We start from the raw sequence: 5,529 nt of genomic DNA, 5'->3' as shown, positions 1-5,529 counted from the left end.
ATAATATCTAACGTTTGCCTACATTATTATATTATGGTTCCTCCTTTACTTGTGACAAAATACAAAAGAGATCTAAATATTTCGGTACTCTCTGTATTTTGAGGCTGGGTGAGTTGTAACAGTGGAATGTTGTGTTGGCCCTGCCATTTGGATGTCCCATTTCAAATGTAATATAAGTAGGCACTCCATTTCACACATTTGAGATGCAGAGGTAATTATAATGCTAATATTCCATATTGTTTTTGAGGCTACGTCTCTCTATCTGTACCCATTGCACACAGGGGCAGGGCATGGTCTTCAGTAGGAATGTTTGTTTACTCCCACATTCGTCACGCCTTCAAAATTAAAATCCTTTAAATATAGAAATCTGATACAATCAGAAAGATACAGAGAAGATTAGCATGGCACCTGCGCAAGGATGACACGCATAAATCGAGAAATGGTCCAAATTTTTTTCATACCCTTTCCACCAACTAAATTACTTTTAAATTATTAATTTAATTTTCTAGTATATATATATATAGGGCTGGCATACAAATTGTTATATATATTACTTTATACAATTACATAATGCAATTTTTTTATGCTTTCATACTATTGTAATGGGATTGTAGGGGAAATGTGCAAATTAAATAGTGTCAATTGTTGATCTATTGATTTATTAGCATCCAATTCATCTTTAAGGAGATTTACTATTAATCTTTAGAAGTGACTAGAACAATTTGATCGAGCTGTGGCTAGGGACCAAGTCATGCATGCCATATTTTATTTCTAGCTTTCATTCTTATTCTCAGCTAGATTTTTCCTCTTGATTTTCTCTCACTTTTTCCTATTTAAACCACCCTTCCCTCATTTGACCTTTCTCTCCTTTCATCCCATTTGTTTTATAGTATCCATGATGCCCTAAATATGTCAAGGCCAATGACATAATGGGGTTGGGATCCCTTTAATGAGATTAGCCCTCTATCATTCAATCACACCTATTTTAAATACATTGAATTATAAGGACATCAACTCAAATAGTGGATGAAAGGAACCACACAACTTTATCACTTCCATCAACCTAGCCTAAAGATAAGACAATGTGCTCTAGCCAAACCTAGATTAAGACAAAGCACACAAAGTGCTTGTTTGGTTGGAAATCCATTAAGGTGTCATATAATCACAAAGTACAAGCATAAACACTCAAATTTAAAATAATGGCATGAGCTATTTGTAAAAAAATATAAGATGTGACCTAAGTGTCTTGATAGGAACCTTCACATATGTTTTCAAAATAAATAGATTGTTGCACATCAAGGGATACAATAAAACTCCCTTTGGGAAAGAATCAGCGTGGCTACTCAACCCCTACACATGGAACAAAACCCACCTACTGATGAAGAAGCATAAAACATTGGAGAATCGGCCCTTGGAGAACTTATAACCATCTTGGTCCAATGGATTAGGATTCTTGAAGTTGGGGGTGTTGATAAAGCAAAGCATTACTCTACTCAAGAAATTGAAAGAACAAGGTCTATGAAACACCAACCTTACACCAACCCTTTCTCTTAAGAGGCAATTGAACAAAACTAAGGGGTAGCCCAAATCTCCCTATTTTAACTTATATTTGTGCAATTAGATAAATAAGCATTCATTATAGCATAAGCAGTAATTTTTTGTCTTTTTAATTCACATATAACATAAAGAAACATTTAGATCTATTGTTCAATTACTTCCAAGAGGTTCCTCCATCTAATGATAACAACTTATATGAAAGCACGAAAGCAATATTTATAAATATTCCTAAAAATAACATCTAAAACATAGTGATCCATTTCATTCAACCATATATATTTTCATTTAAAGTAAAATAAGCTAAACACCAACAATTATAAAATAATACTTATGAACATATAATGGATTTTTGATACCAACATCGGTCAATCTAAATCCATATAAATCAATTACATCAAGGTCCTTCAGAACATAGTGGTACAAATACATACATATAAAAGTACATCAAATGATAACATGAACACATCTTCAAATGAACATCGAGCCATGAACATGATGCAACAACTAGAGAAAACCACAACCACGCTCTGCAAGGGAAGCTAACTGCCAAAAGTAGGCCACGACTACCCAACCATGTGGAACCCAAAGGTCCACCCCACCGTGCCAGGGAGATAGACACCAAGTCATAAAAGACAACTAAGGTCAAGAAGGTCCAGCCAACCAAAGGAAGTCAAGAACTAACATTAGGTCCACCAACAAAGGCTTGATAAAATAACATATCAGGCAAGGTGCTAGGATGCATTAGGGATGGAGTGTCATCACATGGTCCCTCCTAGGGTACACATGTGGAACCGACCACCTTTCATGAGGACAAAGCAAATGACTATGCCATCTCCAAACGTCTCATGGATGAACAAGCAATGCCAGCTCCAAACGTCTCCAAGATGGACAAGCAAATGCCAACTCCAAACGTCACATGGATGAACAAGCATCTTCTCAAACCTTTCCAGAGCCTATATGAGCACTTAGGACATGGGCAAGGAAAACTTACTTATCTTGATTAAGTGTGTAACCCAAGTTCATTTTTATTTTAGTTTTCACTTGATTAAACAACTCCATAATTAGTTACCCAGACAACCACTTTGGGCCCCAATTCCCATTGCGAGCCACTCCTCCCTATGACTCCAAAGCTACCTTCCCATGGATTAACTCACTCCTAGGGTACAACCAACCATAAACACACAGGTATTGGCCAAGTAGATTCAAGACCCTAACAAAATCCTTCATACCAAAACACATGGCTTGATAGACCACAAAGAAGTGAATAATTCCATAATACCCATTCCAACATACAGATACGTTCCAACCAAGGAGACGATAATATTAGGTTTATCAACCTCTCTGAGGAGCCTCTATTACACTAATCTAAAACATTCTTAACCAAAAGTGTTCTAATTCAAACTTAATAAAATCATGCAACATGGTTTAAATAACACCATAATAAACACATTGACACTATTCAACTCAACACTGATATAAAAGAACATAAATATACTAAGTAAGGTTTAACTAACACCATTCAACTACAATTGAAGCAACGTTAATTATTATCATAATTTTTCTAATTAGAGTGAATAAATTTCCAAGACCTCAATCTTTTCTCTAAAGGCTAATTAAACTAAAAATGGTTAGTTAACTTGGTAAGGCAAAACCCAAGGCTAAACAACTCCTTTAATTAATCTAATTTAGAAACTAATAATACACATACAGTAACATACTATAAGCTCTACCATGCATCCAATCAAAGGAAATGGGTCTATCAATGAGTGTAGCAATAAAGCCAATATATGTCAACATGGTAAATTGTTAGAGGTCAATGTCACATCCAACATAAGCATAGATGGCCTATTAGGAGAGGGGCATCACAGATCTTCTGTATGGTTTCAACCACTACTCTTTTAATTGTACGTTCTTTTGTTTTGATCTATAATTTATGTTCTCCATTTTCTTCTCCTCAATGTGATTATCTATATAATATTTTTGAGACACTTTTTGAGTGTGTCCATTCTTCTTGGTATATTTTATCAATATTTGCCTAGAAATGATATTTTCTTTGTTTTAGTGCTTTCAAATTCACAAGAATTAAAAGTGAACCATAAAAATGAAAAATGACCCACTAATAGTGTTATTAGCTTCTAATAAATAGAAAGTACTCAAATCATACTTAAAACTTCCCATAGCAAATGCCTTAATTTTTTGATACCATCATTATAAGGTATGGACTTTTTTTGATAAAAAATAAATTTTTATTTGAGAACTTTGAAATGCATACATAAACAAGGATTTATAGATAGTAATTTCCATACTAATATAGAACATAAGAGGAATCAACCAAGGGATTCTACAAAAAACACCAAACAATACATAGCAAAATCAAAACTCCTCTGTCCTCCTGACCAACAAAAGATGAAATTACCTACCTTGATCATAATGAATTAACTTGGTTATCTACTAATTTTTGTCATAATATAAATGACCTCATATAATATGCTCCATCTATGATTTCCTTCAAAATCCCATTTGGATAAATATTCAACCACCCCATTCCTTTCTTTAGGAATATGCATAAAAGAGATTACCTTAAAATCTTAGGTCGAACACAAAATCTGCTTGGAAACTATAGCTAGTCTCCAAGAGGCATCTTGAAAATTCCACTTATTCAACAAGAAAACAAAAATCATCAAATTTTTCCACACAATACTCTCCTTTAACCCATAGAATTAACTCTTTATAGAACTTTAAGCATCACCCAAGCTTCCATTTGATTTTTAGAGTGTGAACCCATATAAGAAGAAAAAACAAAATGAGCTAGACCTTCACTATTGCAACCAACAATATTATTTCCAGCCACACTTAAATTCCCTCTAGATGATCCATTACTATTAATTTTAAGAAAACTAGAGGGAGGTGGTACCCATTTTCAAAATCTTTTCCTTTCTTAGAAACCTGAACCCTATTACCAAAGTTGATGTAAGAGGGAGGAGGAAGAGGAAGCTCCAAAAGTATAACTAGGTTAAAATTAGAATAAGTGAGAGTCATCTATATTGAACTTTGCATCAATCATTTATTTAATCATCTTTTTAACTTTAAACCAAACATATAAGACATTCTTATGACACTTATCAAAGATTCTTCAATCATGCTCCAACCAAATTTTTCAAAATATAAAGAAAGGTCCAATGTCTCAAGTAGCTAGAAGAAATGAGGTCAAGGTAGGAGGATTTCCTAGGTTATTATAAAAATTATACAAGGATGTAGCATGAATTATTGGTATGTTCCAAAGCTTCCACCGTAAGTTCCAATTTTTTTTTAGAGAAAGGGTATTGGAAGAAAAGACAACTAATGCATTATTTATTATTGTTGCAAAGAAAATAGATAGAGTGCCCCTAGAAACCTCTCTTCTTGATATTTTCACAAGCGATAAATTTATTGTAAATTAAAAGCTAAAGAAAAAAATTACATTTGGGCCACCCAAACTTATCCTAAATTTTCCTCCAACAAGGGGACTCGGTATTTTGTCATCTTTGCATATCCACATATTGATATCTAAGAGCAACTAAATAAACCCTTTTAGAGTCATGAACTGAAGAAAGGACATCTAATTCCTCCAAGGTGCTATAGGGTCTCATAGAAAAATTGATACCAAAGTGTCATGGTCCTCCTAAGAACCCCACCTAGCCAACTCCAAGGTTCCTTCCACCTATAGACTAAGGATCCCAATGAAATATGGTATTTGAATCAACAACCTTGGACCACTCTGCTCCCAAAAAAAAATCAAGCTACGAAAATGAGGAGATGATAGGGGGATGGTTATCCCATGATTCACCCCAAAATAAAACATTATTACCCTTGTTAACTATCCATAAAATACCTTTATCAATAAGAAAATGATCCTTTTTTCATGGTGTCCCAAATAATAGATCATTTTCCAATTAATAACTCCATTCTTGGAATATTCTCTTTAGGTAATCT

General features: G+C 34.0%; 1 non-coding gene across 1 annotated transcript; it reads left to right on the top strand.

Moving 5' to 3' along the window:
- Positions 1 to 349: 349 nt before the first annotated feature.
- LOC131043631 (U6 spliceosomal RNA) lies at positions 350 to 454 on the top strand. The gene has a single exon (XR_009105560.2). It is a non-coding gene; the product is annotated as a U6 spliceosomal RNA (small nuclear RNA).
- The last annotated feature ends 5,075 nt before the right edge of the window (positions 455 to 5,529 follow it).

This window comes from Cryptomeria japonica, chromosome 1, assembly GCF_030272615.1.
Source record: "Cryptomeria japonica chromosome 1, Sugi_1.0, whole genome shotgun sequence".
In the NCBI taxonomy this organism is placed as follows: domain Eukaryota; kingdom Viridiplantae; phylum Streptophyta; class Pinopsida; order Cupressales; family Cupressaceae; genus Cryptomeria; species Cryptomeria japonica.
Note: the sequence above shows the minus strand (reverse complement) of the source record. Positions and strands in the feature narration are given on the sequence as shown.